Source organism: Peromyscus californicus, unplaced genomic scaffold (genome assembly GCF_007827085.1).
Source record: "Peromyscus californicus insignis strain IS unplaced genomic scaffold, ASM782708v3 Scaffold_13__1_contigs__length_99412109, whole genome shotgun sequence".
Taxonomy (NCBI): Eukaryota; Metazoa; Chordata; class Mammalia; order Rodentia; family Cricetidae; genus Peromyscus; species Peromyscus californicus.
The window spans coordinates 48606252-48620421 of NW_026294424.1; the positions used below are offsets into that span (position 1 = coordinate 48606252).

General features: G+C 44.2%; 1 pseudogene; it reads right to left on the reverse strand.

Annotated features, from left to right (window-relative positions):
- Positions 1 to 10955: 10955 nt before the first annotated feature.
- LOC128109206 (uncharacterized) lies at positions 10956 to 11109 on the reverse strand (annotated as a pseudogene).
- Between the last annotated feature and the right edge of the window lie 3061 nt (positions 11110 to 14170).

A 14170-nucleotide genomic window follows, 5' to 3' on the forward strand; every position in this document is an offset into this window, starting at 1 on the left:
CAGCCAGGGACTATGTGTCCAAACACATGAACTTGTAGGGGACACCTTAGACCCCCAGAGTAAGGTTCATCCCCTGGACTCGATAAGCTAATGGCCACCACATGATGTAAAGTTCATTTAGGATAACTTCAGCTCCCAAAGTTCTCAACACTGTCCAAGAGACCAGTCTCTTCTAAGACCAAGACAATCTTTCCATTGTGAGTTTCTGGGGGAGAAAAGCTAATACCTCTAATATACAAGGGCACAGAGTCAACACGATGATCACAAAAGGGAGGCCTGAGAGGAAAGTAAGAAAAGATTGAACCAAAGCAAGACCAGAATGAAACCTTGAAGTTCGATGTTATAATATCTAGGGCACACAGTCGTAACATTATTCAGGCTCCAGTAGGCTTGGGTAGTTCCACCTTCATGGCCCTACTGCCTACAGCACATATAGGTTCTTTTGGTCAGAAAGCTCCACTTGGTGCCTGCAACTTTAGTCAACAGATGTCCCATATTTCCAGTAGCTCTGACATCCTGGCATGTCCACTGAAACTCAGGCTTTATTTTCACAGATTCATGCAATGGCTCATCCAGGCTTATTATCTACATGGACTCCAACCTTGTTGACCTTATTAGCTTTTACCTTGAGCTTTGGTGCAAGTGCCTTTTGTTTGTTTTTTGTTTTCCAAGACAAAGTCTCTCTCTGTAGCTCTGGCTGTTCTGGAGGTCACTTGTAGACCAGGCTGGCCTCGAACTCATAGAGATTCACCTGTCTCTGCCTCCCAAGCACTGGGATTAAAGGGGTGCGCCAACACTGTCCACAAGCACCTTTTAAATGAATGTTTTTCAGCTGGAGAGATTGCTTAGTGGTTCAGAGTGTAGAGGATCTATTTCCAGAGGACTCAAGTTGGGTTTGCAGGGCCCATTCAAGAGGCTCACAGTCACTGGTAACTCCCACTCCAGGGAATCTGATGCCAATCTCCTCAATAAGAATAGCTCCCTTATCTGCACCTGCCTTGACTATCTGCAACTTTAGCTGCTTCTTTCCTGGTCAATTCAGCCAGTGTTCACACCTTTCTGCTTTGTCTCTTGCTCATCAGATATGCCCAATTGTAACTGAAAGTTTTCTTGTGTCCTGCCTGGTCCACAGCCACTCAGACCCAAGTAAACACTCGGAAGCTTATATTAATAAAAACTGCTCAGCCACTAGCTCAGGCCTACCACTGAGTAGCTCTTACACTTAAACTCAGCCCATTTTCATTAATCTATATGTCGCTACGTGTTCTGTGACTTTACCTGTGTGCCATTACATGCTGCTCCCTGAACGGTGGGCTGGCGTCTCCTGACTCAGCCTTCCTCTTCCCAGAATTCTCCTTGTCTGCTTATCCCCCCTATACTTCCTGCCTGGCTACTGGCCAATCAGCTTTTTATTTATCAACCAATTAGAGAAGCACATTCACAGCGTACAGAACGACATCCCACAGGAAGAGGAGGCAGCTAATCGTATTGTGACAGGAAGCAGAGATTGCTAGTGCTCAGCTTGCTTTCTTTTTTCCCATTTTTGTTCAGTCCTGGATCTCAGTCCACAAACAGTACCACCCGTATTTAAGCAAGGTTTCCCTCCTCCGTTAATCCTCTCTGGAAGTGCCCGCAAAGATATACTTTGAAAGTGTATTGCCCAGGTGATTCGAAATGCAGTCAAGTTGACAATGAAGATTAGCCATGACAGAAGGTCTTGAGCCTTAGGAAGACTCTCATTTTGTTCCGTATTGTAGTTCATAATGTGGGTAAAGACCATGACTGTAGTAGGCATTGGAAGGCTTTCAGCAAATGCTTATGTCTCCCTAGACACCAAAGTATTAATAACCAATGAAACCAATGCATGGGGGGTATAGGCAGGACATCCAGGGAGCACATGGAGTGGCCGAGAAGGTAGGGTTGTCATTCATGTTTTCAGTGTTGCCTGGTGCAAGCGCCTGTCAGAGAACAGTTCTATAGACATAAAGATTGTGAGAAGTCCTCTACCCAGAGCTCGGACATCTGCCAACACTACAGAATTTACACTGAGAAAAATCACACGTAAAAGGATGCAGAGACATCACATGGTTCATACAGTGCACACTCCCCAACAGGTCTACGGAACACAGGCAATACCATTTACCCAGGTGTGGTCCTCACTCCTATCACAGACTTCAAGACAGAAAATCCCAGTGGAGCTTATCAGTTATAAACTTCTTTGATTTGACATCAGAAAATTCACGGCAATGGTCACGCTCTGAAACTGGCAATACTTCCGCTGTACCTCAAACTCATTGGCAAGCAGAGAATTCTTACTAGGGGAGAAAGACAAAATCTGGAGCAAGTGAGGACCTTGAGTACATGGGCGCAAAGCAAGAGAAATGTGAGGAAATCCATGTGTCTCTGCAAATGTGTGACCTTCATTTCTATTTCATGATAAGTACCAGAAAATGAAGCCTTCCTGTGGGGTATTTTTATAGTCTACTTGCATGACTATAACAAAATACCACAAGCTGTGTGGTTCACACACAACAGGTATTTATTTCTTACACTTGTGAGACTAGAACATCCTAGCTGAGGATGCCATCAGACTCAGTGTCTGGCAAAGGCCTACTTTCCAGCTCATAGAAGTTACCTGCTAGCAATGAATAAACTCCACGGGTGTTTTCTATGGTAGCCTTGAACTCATGACTTAATCACCTACCACAGGCCTCAGCTGTTAACACCAGAACAGTGAAATTCACTGTTAACATGTGAATTTGGAGGTGAGGACACTCTGGTCACAGATCTTATTAAGAACCTGTGTCTTGGAGTTCAAATATGTTGAGGTAATTACTTAGAACAGGCCATTGCCCCTATAGCAAAGAGCAGATAGGCAGCTTCTTTATTGTCAGGAAGGTATGGTGGCTAATTTTGATTGCCAACTGGATTAGACTGAGAGGCCTAGCCTAGAGATCAGTGACACACACCTCTGGGTCAACGTGTGAGACATTAGACTACGAGACTCTGACATAGTCAACGAGTTAATTCTGTGATGGATTTGGCACATGATAACATTACTGGGAGGTGGTAAAAGGTGGGAGGCAGAACCTTATGAGAGGAAGCAGGACACCAATGGCATGTCTTCCAACTGTGTCTTGCCCTTCTCCTTCCTGTGTATCTCTCTCTACTTCCTGTGTACCTCTCTCTGCTTCCTGTGTACCTCTCTCTACTTCCTGTGTACCTCTCTCTGCTTCCTGTGTACCTCTCTCTACTTCCTGTGTACCTCTCTCTACTTCCTGCCCTACTGCGGTATGAATTGCTTTGCTCTGCCACAACTCCCCTGGCACGATGGACTGACACCTTTGAAACCAAGAAGCAGAAGACATCTCTGTTCTTTTAGGTTGCTTATGGTTCATATATCATCACAGGGACACCAGAGTTAACTGTGAAAGCCATACTTTCCTATCCCGCTTGTTTTTAAAGACAAGCTTTAATATTGTGTGCTGTAGACATTCTCAATGAGTTCATTTCTAATGCAGAAAGTTATCCATCTCTTTTTTTTTTTTTCTTCCGAGATAGGGTTTCTCTGTATAGTTTTGGGGCCTGTGCTGGATCTCACTCTGTAGACCAGGCTGGCCTCAAACTCAGAGATCCGCCTGGCTCTGCCTCCCGAGTGCTGGGATTAAAGGCGTGCGCCACCACCGCCCGGCTGTTATCCATCTCTTAAATGACCCTGAGAAACTACCATCCAAGAGCCAAGCATTCTTTGGTGAGAGAACTACTGGCACATGACCTGGAGCTGCAAGTGGGGTAAAAAGGAAGACACAGGGTGAGCCTGGCTGGCGACCTCAGAACGGACAGCAGAGTCCCAGTGGGAAGGAGAGTTGACTCATGCAGAAGGACTGTCAGGGGAAGGGTCAGCATGCGGATTTGCGGAATCTAAAGGGATGTTCGATTCACTATGGGAAATCTTGTGGAGAGACAAGCTTGGACAAAGGAAATGGGCATGAAGGACTAGCTTCTGGGAGCACCTCAGATGGATTTAGACTTAAACACCCGAGGTGGGTAGAGGAACATGGGCTGGGTTGTTCCTTCACTTGAAACTAACATACTGTATAAACAGAGTTAATGGATTCCTGAAATTAATGGGAAAAACATTTGACTATCTAGGGCAAGAAGTGGTTTGGAGAGTGATGCCTGGCTTAGTGGGTGGAGGAGAGGAAGAGAATGTTAGGTGGCTGAGGAAGGGTGGTTGTTGTGGAGGCAGGTGGGAGGGATGAGACTGGCAGTCCCTGGCTGGGGGACTTTCAGTCCTGGAAAGAGGGGCTGGGTGTCCTCAGCGAAAGCTACTCTGCTCTCTTCTGTATCACTCCATATGTGCTGAATGCTCTTTGGTTAGGCAGGAATGAAGCAATAAAGTAGAACACACAAATTCTTAATTTTAATGTATGCTAATTTTTATATTCCTTTTTAAATACGAGGAGGTATCTGTGTAGGAGATACTACAGCTGAGAAAAAAATATGTCTAATTGACATTCCGATTTTAGATCTTTGTAGATGGCTGATATCATGATTTTATATATATTTGGTTTTTCCAGGCAGGATTTCTCTGTGTAACAGCTCTGGTTGTCCTAGAACTTGCTCTGTACACCAGGCTAGCCTCGAACTCACAGAGATCTGCCTGCCTCTGCCTCCCAAGTGCTGCCATTAAAGGCGTGAGCCACCACCACCTGGGGATTTGAGATATTTTGATAAGAGAGTAAAAAGTAATTATTTTAGTTAACATTTGCTGCTTGTACCTTAGAGTTTGTGTGTTAATTCGCTCCATCCTCACAGCAGACCTGTGAAGTATGTATTTGAGCCCTGCCCCCTTTCTATGGCTGAGGGAAGTAGAACGGAGGGGAGCTCAAGCCAAGGTCTTGGCAGAGAAATTTAAGGCAGCAGTCACTTTCCAAGCTGTTTCCCCCAGGGAGAGTCCATTCTCGCACAGAGGTGGAAAAGCCGGTTCCTTCCAGAGAAGTCAGCATCTTCTGATGGCTTTGCCCACACAGGCTTCAATAGGTTAAATGTTGGACAAATGTTTGCTTTTCATAAAATAAACCTTAACGTCTTTATCTTTCCCAGTGTGTGTCGTTCCCACTCTAGGCCATTCCGGGAGCCAGGGAACAGAGGCAGCCCGAGTAAGCGTTTGTTTACACTTTGAAGAGAGTCCAGCCTGTTTCTTGTCTGCAGAGGAGCACTGAGGTCTTTCTTTAGCCCTCCTACCAGGTTCCTGGGGCTGCCTGCTAGGCGGTTCCCAAGCCGGAGCTACCAAGAGCTGCTCCCCACACCCCCACCATCCTCACAACCCCGAGACTCCCCTCCCTCCTGGGTCTGGGCAGATGCTTCCCAAGCCGATGTCAGATTCCTCGACAGATTGCCATGTCAGCCGTTCCTTCTTCTTTGTTCTGAAATGAGAGTGGCTTTAGGTTCACAGCCAAAGAGAGGAAGGGGTACAGAGATTTCTCTCACAGGTGGGCTTCCCTCACAGCCTCCTCCATTATTAACTCCACTCCAGCGGGTAAATTTCTTATAGTTGACGGACCTGCGAGATGCAGCCATCACTACCCACCCTGCATCGTTTACAATAAAGTTCACTCCTCTTTGTTTTCACTCCCGTTTTGGATGCTATGGATTTGGACATGTGTCTGTCATTACAGCATCACGTGGAGCACCCTCGCTGTCCTAGAATCCTCTGTGTCCTGGTTGTCCTCCCTCTTTACCTCCGGTCCCTAGCAACCATTGATCTTTCCACTGGCTGTGGAGGGTGGCCTCTTTGCACCTTCGTTTTTTAAAAATGCCCATTATTTCTTCTTTTAAAAAATTACTGGTGTATAGTGGGGGGGCAGGGAAGCATGTGTCATGACACGTGTGTGTAGGTCAGACCCTGTTCTTTCTTCCCACCACCTATGTCCCGAGGATCGAACTCCTGTCGTCTAGCTTGGCAGCAAGCACCTTTTCCTGCTGAGCCATTGCTCAGGCCCTCCTTCATTTTCAAATGTGTGGCCTAGGTTGATTCCTTCCCTGTTGCCCTATTCACTTCTCTTGTGAACAACGTGCCTCTTTCTAAATTCGTTTCTCTCTCTAGATTTGTTTTTTTTTTTTTCATTTGACTTTTTCTTCCTGTTATTTAAGGCACGTGGTGTCACCAATGTGCCATATCCGAATTGTGCTTTCTGAGTTGCAAGTGCTTTTATTCAGATTCTTTCTTTCGATCATTTCCTGAGATGAGCCCTTTGTATCCATCCTCTACACACATGAGAAAACCAAGACTTGGCTGTTTGGGGTAATTTGCCCAACGGGATTGCAATAGACATTGGTTTTTGACTCCAGTGGTGACACGCTTGTCATTATTTGAGCCAATACCTCCACTGAAAGTCTGAGGTTCCTGTGAAGTTGAATGACTTGATAGCTCTAGGAGTGACCTCTTCAAGGCCAACAGAAGTTCATCTGGAGTGTAGCCTGGAGAAGGGGCTTCTTTTATTGGGCATGAAGCCTGGGGGCGGGGCTATAGGAAAAAGGAGACAAGTAAATATGGAGTTCGTGCAGAATGCAGGGCTTAGAAAAAGTCGCAAAGACTGTCACCTGGTCAGAGCTTTCAGTTGAGAGAGACAGGTTTCCTGCTTCAGCTTGACAGACTGGATCTTGGATGCTAAGTAAACCCTGATAGAACCTCCCATATTTAAGGTGGCAGAGGACATGTGACCCAACTCACGTGCCTCCAAGATGGGCATGTTTGACATTACACAGGGTAACTTTCGAAGGACCAGAGACCTTGTTCCCGAGTGTTCCTGAAAAGCCTGAAGGGGACATTATGACACCCAGCCCCCAAGCTTCACAAGATCTTAGCAGGTGCACTTTAACTCTTTCAAGGCCCATTTCTAATGCCTTTGCAGTGTAAGAGGGGAGTTGAAAAGGCCTAGGTTATAATACTGAGGTCTGCCCTTTCTTTCATTTGGATCAGAATGACCTTTTCTCATCTTCCAAACGCTTCTTTTTATTCTTGCAAAGGGGGAAAAAAATGGCAGTTAATGGCTTTGCAGTCATATCTCCCCATTCTCTGAGTACTTTAGATAAATGCCACCAAGCCTGTTGATTGGAACATGTTCAGCTTCTAAATAGTCTTTGCTATTCAGTCTGCTTGTAGAGACAGAGATTAAAGGAAAGCCAGTAAAAGCTGGAGACATTGGTGATGTTTCCCATCTTTTTCTTTTGCTTTTTGCTATTGTTTTTCTCTCAATGATTTTTTTTTGTTCTCAAAAAATTAATACATACTGAAAATTTTCAAATAATAACATACAATTTAAAAAGACATCATTCTGTCTTCTGGGAACTCACCCTTCCCAGTACAGCTCTCCAGAGGTAATTACGATTAACGCCGTGAAGTCAAACCTTTTAGATATTTTATTGCCTTTTTTTTTTCTTCTTCGAGACAGGGTTTCTCTGTGTAGCTTTGAGCCTTTCCTGGATCTCGCTCTGTAGACCAGGCTGGCCTTGAACTCACAAAGATCTGCCTGCCTCTGCCTCCCAAGTGATGGGATTAAAGGCGTGCACCACCACCGCCCAGCATTTTAAACACAAATCTTCTTTGAAAATATACACTAGTATCTACATGTATAAAGAAAATATATCCCTGTCCAATCTGTTTCCACTCCTTTTGGGACCATTTTTGTATTACTGTATAATAATCTGTTTTTTATTTTAGAAAAATCTATGACGTTTTCAAGATCAATTGATAGAGTATGACCTCATTTGTTCCAGGTGTTACATAGAGTGCCACAGTTTGGTTATACAGCAACTTATTTAACCATACTCTAATTGATGGTGCCTTAGATCACATCTGGTTTTTGATAATTCTAAATAACGGCTCAACAAATATCTTCCTATGTACCTTACCTGTTGGTGCTAGTATGGCTGAAGGTTCAATTTCTGCAAGCAGAATTTCTGGGTCACAGGTGACATCTGTGCATGTATTGAAAGATATTATGCAACCCCAAAGGTTGTATCAGCCATTAAAATACAGTGTGTTGTAGAATATTATTTTGTGTGTACTTTTGTTTATATTGCATTTGTTTAACTCTGTGAAGCTGTGTTACTGTGCCTGTCTAATACACCTGATGGTGTAATAAAGAACTGAACAGCCAATAGCAAAGCAGGAGAAAGGATAGGTAGGGCTGGCAGGCAGAGAGAATATATAGAAGGAGAAATCTGAGAGAGAGGAAGAAAGAAGTAGCCAGAGAAGGAGGAGGACTCCAGGGGCCATCCATCCAACTACACAGCCAGCCATGGAGTAAGAGTAAGATTTACAGAAGTAAGAGAACAGGAAAGGCCCAGAGGCTAAAGGTAGATGGAATAAGTTAAGGAAAGCTGGCTAGAAACAAGCCAAGCTAAGGCTGGGCATTTATAAGTAATAAGATGCCTCTGTGTATGATTTATTTGGGAGCTGGGTGGCGGGCCCCCCAAGAGAGCAAAAATAAACAACAACAGTGCCTATTCCTTGGGATGCTTGCCCACACCGCAGGAAATCCATTCTACGTGTTTTGATGAGGCCACAAGCAGAAACCAGAATCCCGAGGCTGCGTAAGTCAGCTCCTTTCACTGCTGGGAGCATTTGCAGCTTGTTAATATTCATTAACCACATATCTTTCTGCAGTGAGCTGCCTTGCTAAATCAGGTGGCCATGTCTTTATTAAGTGACTTGGACTTCCTGATTTCACACGGACTCTGCGGTCTGTGATAACTCATTTCATTCTAATCTACCAAACACAAGCGCTCTCCCCCATTCATGTGTCAGTGGCTCCTGTCTGTCTTCTTGAGTTCTTTGGTCTCATTTCACACTTGGGAAAAACCTTCCTATAGTCAAGGTTGTTGTCTTCTCTGATTCACCGTGAGCACTTTTAGTTCACTTTTCTCTACATGATGTGAAGTCAGAGCATAATTTTAATTTTCTAATTGGGAGTGAGTAACTCCAACAAATCTTCATGGCTAGTTTAATTAATTATTTGATTTTTAATGATTTTTTTAAAAGGCTAATGGATTTCATCAGGGCATCTTCATATGCACCTGCCATTACATCTTGTTCTTACTGTTTCTTCTCCCACACTGGTCTTTCCTGGGCTCCTGCTGCCAGCTTGCTCTGTTTCTCCCTATAACTAGACCCTCTCTGTTCTCCTAATACAGGTGAGCCATGATCTCTGTATCACTTCCTTTAAGATCTCTTCCCCCATTCTCATGCTGGCCTGTTTCATGACCAATCCATACCCACATATGTAAACACACCCAGAGACACATACACATAAAAATCTGAAATCTGGTTCCCTCTTGTGTATACTTAAGCAGTATTGTGTTTGAATCTTACATTATATGTTATATGTACTGTGAAGTTGACTGTGTTCGCTCTGAAATGGCCACCTGGGTTCAAACCCAAGAGGTGTCACTTTTGGTGTGACTTTGAGCAGGTCATCAAATCATCCTCGACCTTGTTTGCCTCACCTAAAAATATGAACAATAATAGTAGTAGTCTTACAATATTGTGATCACACGCAGTCAGAGGTCACAAGCATTTCATAGACTTCTTGGCTTGTTTTAAGTGATGTTTTTCTAGGAACCTTCACATCTAAGCTCCTACAATATACTGCATACTCAGGCTGTCAGAGCATTTATTAAAATCCCCATTAAAGATTTATCTTTGTATTTATATTTCTCTCTCCCCTCTTCTGTCTTTCCCTCCCTCCTTGTGTGTGTGAGTGTGTGTGTGTGTGTGTGTGTGTGTGTGTGTGTGTGTGTGTGTGTGCCTGCCTTCAGAGGCCAGAAGAGAGTGTCAGATCCCTTGGAGCTGATGTTACAGGTGGTTGTGAGCTGCCTGATGTGGGTGTTGGAAACCAAACTTCAGTCCTCTGGAAGAACAGTAAATAAGGCCCTGGGTACAATCCCCAGTGTCAGTGTATCTGTGAACACACACACACACACACACACACACACACACACACACACGCACGCACTCACAGAATAAATGTGATGTAGAAATGTTAAGTAACTTGTCTGATAGGAAATGCAGTAGGCAGGGCAATAGATCTAAACTATTTGTCTCATCATAAGATGTGCTGTTTTCATTAACCTCCCCTCCTTTTAAGGACTGGGACTCAGCAGTGGTGGCATTTTGTGCCTCAAGTTCTTACATTTTCTAATCCTCTTATTTCTGTTATCCAAATATATTGCTTTCTATACTCCCTTGATCCCTTGGCATGTACCAATGTGCCAAAGTTAGTTCTCCAAAGGTACTTCCCATATACAAAGAATTGGGAAAAATACCTCTAAAACAGTATTTTTTTTATTCTGATAATTTTCATCATCCAAAAAGAACATCTAGCATAGAATGTAAGCCAAGGCTTAATGTGAGTTAAATTGGATTGAATCTCGTAAAGGAGATTCCCAATGATCTCACCAGCTCACTCTCTGCCTGGAGATGCCTTCAGATTTGAACGTATGGTGCTGACCCTCTCCATGTCTTCAGATTTCCGGCCCATCATTCAGGGTATCAAGGAGCTCTCCATTACTATAAAAAAAAAATGCCTGAGATATATACTTTATCAACAGAAAAATCTCACTTTGCCTCACAGTTTGGGAGGTTCTGGATTTGTCATTTATTGATCTCAGTGTTCCGGGCAGCAATGGTAGGGGTACATGGTGGAAGAAATCTACTCATACCATGAATCAAAGAGGAGGGAGGTGGGGGGGGGGCGGGGATTGGAGTCTGGTCCCATACTCCCTTCTGAGTGCATCCCTCCAATGACCCAAAGACCTTCTAGAAAGCTACCTCCTTAAAGGCCTACCAGGTCCAAATGTTGCTACTTTAGATATGAAGCCTTTAACATACTAGTTTGTTTTTTTTGTTTTTTTTTTTTGTTTTTTTGTTTGTTTTTTTTTTCTTTCTTCAGGGGAGAGCGCGAACGCAGTCCCCCACTACCACAAATTATGCAGTCGAGTTTCCCGCATTTGGGGAAATCGCAGGGGTCAGCACATCCGGAGTGCAATGGATAAGCCTCGCCCTGGGAAAACTACCTTCGTGATCATGGAACATACTAGTTTTTAAGGGAATAAGATTCAAGTCTTCATAGTCACAGGAACTAATTCCTTAAAATAAATCTTTGTGGATTGATACACACATTTCCCTAGTTCTATTTCTCGGGAGAACCCTAAAACACTGTGCCAAATCCCATGCTATTTTCCTCTCCAGCTGGGTACCGTGGAGCAAAGATCCAAAGATGAGAGTCACTTAAAGAAGCTTAGATCCCTGAGTCACCATGGAAGCCAACTTCCCAGGAGTATCATCGGACCTTAGTGAACTCTGCATAAGTAGAAAGAAATGTTCTCCTGTTGACTCATTGACACCAGTTCCAGCAGCTAGACTTACTTATCTTAATATAGAGTTGTAGCATTGTTGTCAAGAGAATCTAAGGAGAGGCTCTGACTCCTTTGCTGTCCTTGCTCTGACGGAGGAATTTTCCATGGAAGATATCCTGTCCCTGGAGGTCTGCCATCCTTGAGTGATGACCTTGGGGCTGAACTTTCTTGTTAAGACACCACTGCTCCCATGACCACTGGATTCAAGCTGTCATTCCTGCTATGAACATTTTCTGCATGCTTTTGTGCCGATTTCTGGATGGAAGAACTGATTCTCAAAACCTGAGCCATCTGTCCCTTCCATAACAGCCAAGGATTGGAGAGAGAGAGAGAGAGAGAGAGAGAGAGAGAGAGAGAGAGAGATCCCTTTGCACAGAAATGGTAAGGTATCAGATTATGGGCAGCTAAAAGTCACAAATTCTCACTACATCAAGGCAGTCCCAAGTGACAATGCAGTCCCTGGGAAAAACAAAAGTCACAGGAAACCCCAGACATTGGTGATCCTTGAAGACTCACATTGTCCGTGTTCTGATTCTGGACTCAATGGAATTCCAGTCCAGTAGTAAGGAAGATTTGAATTTCAAGAAATCAACTCAAATTACCTTGAACACAAAGGAAAATTATTACTTCCAAAATTGAAATGTCTACCTATATTCTGACTGTCAAAATGGCTTTATTCAGAGACTCGGAGGATGCTACTAGAAGCCAGCATCTCTACCTCCTCATCCTTTTTCTTTTTAATTTTTCAAGACAGGGTTTCTCTGTGTAGCCCTGGCTGGCCTGGAACTCTCTATGTAGACCAGGCTAGCCTCAAATTCAAAGATATTCCTGCTTCTGTCTCCTGAGTGCTGGGATCAAAGGCATTTGCCACTGCCGCCTGGTGCATCTCTACCTTCTAATCTCCTGTATACTCTAGTCTGTCTTATCTTGACAGCAAGATGGCTGCCAGGAGCTCCAGATCAGTATTCACTCCAGCTCATAGATGGTCTTCTTTCCAGAAAGTACCAGCAGCAAGCCTAATTATTTGTCCTTGGCTCTGACTGATGAAATTCCTACCTCACTCCTAATGTCAGGGAACTATAACTGATTGGCCAGCTCCAAGCCACATGACCACCTGGGAATTAGAATTGAGTTAAATCCACCATAGCACAGGGGTGGGGGTACAGGTAGAAGTGATCCATTAGAGAAGGGCACATGCATGCCAAGAGCTAAAGCAAGCTGTCCAGTCTGGAGCAGTCCCCAAACAGTGGCCCAACCCCAAGCCTGGAAGCCTAAAGAATACACGAGGAGGGGGTTTGCTCCAAGTGGGGAATCTTGGTGAAGATAAGAGATAAATGTAAGCCGGGCAGTGGTGGCGCACGCCTTTAATCCCAGCACTTGGGAGGCAGAGGCAGGCGGATCTTTGTGAGTTCGAGGCCAGCCTGGTCTAGAGAGTGAGATCCAGGAAAGGCGCAAAGCTACACAGAGAAACCCTGTCTCAAAAAACCAAAAATAAATAAATGAATAAATAAATAAATAAATAAAACCAAAAAAAAAAAAAAAAAAAAGATGAATGTAGAAGGAACCTGGGACTAGAGATAGCAGGGAGGGCTTTTAGGCAAGCCTGGAAGTTGGCCTAGGGAGGCAGAGCTTTTCAGACATGATAGACACAAACTGAAAAACAAATTTAAGTCTCCAGCTGCTAGGGGGCTGAGGGTTGGTCAACATCAACTTAGTGCTGTCTGAAGTGAGCAATTTGACTCCTGTGGAGTCCAAGTAGCTGGTACTTGACCCAGTTGACCAGGATTAATTCTCATGGAAGCAAAGGAGCAAAGTGGGTATAGAGAGAGTTAAATTGTTCCCTGTGTCCAACCTCTCTTGGTCCTTCATGATTTTCTATTTCTCCAAGTTCCCTGCCCTTCTCATGAGTGTTATGAGCACCCCCAAACTTTCTCCTTTACCTCCCTCTTCTTTGATGAGCCTGGTTTCTTGTTCTCCTCCTGCAACCAGAGTGTGGTAATGAATATACTCTATTGACTCCGGTGTGGCTTCCGTGCTACATGCAGAGCCTGCTGCCTAAAGTCACACAGCCGCTTAGTGTTCCGACTGGGATTTGAACCTGCTTCTTACAATACCCAAATTAAGACTGTTTAGCTTTTGAGTTTGAGACTTGTATCAGGAATTTGCATGGGAAAGTTTTCCTGTTGTGTGTTTTACACAAACACACACACACACACACACACACACACACACACACACACACACACACACACAGATAGACCAGACAGACCAGACAGAGAGACAAAGACTACATTATGTGTCTAAACAATGGAAAAATTCTGCTTGTCACACAAATTTTTATCTCGGACCCCCAAACCACCAAGTAACAGGCTCCTCTAACTGGCATCAGGCCGTTTGCTTGACCGAGGTAAAGAGAAGGTTAGACACTTTCTTAGCTTGTATTGTTTAAGAAAAAAATTGGAGAGGTGACTCAGAATGTGAAAATCACATTACCTTAAATGATATGAATAGCAGTCAAGGCCAGGGCACGGTCATCGGTCGGGGAGTGAGGAAGCAGAGACTCATTGGCATGCCCCAAAACGAGGTTTGCGGGCGTCTGCGTTGCTTCCTTTCCCAAGCAATTGGTCTGGCTGTTGATCGGTCAAACACAATCAAGAGCAACAGAACCAACCTCCCTGTATTTAAGAAAATAAGATGTTCTTTCCAGCTAATTGGAGGGATTATCGTCAACAAGTCATATAGGAGC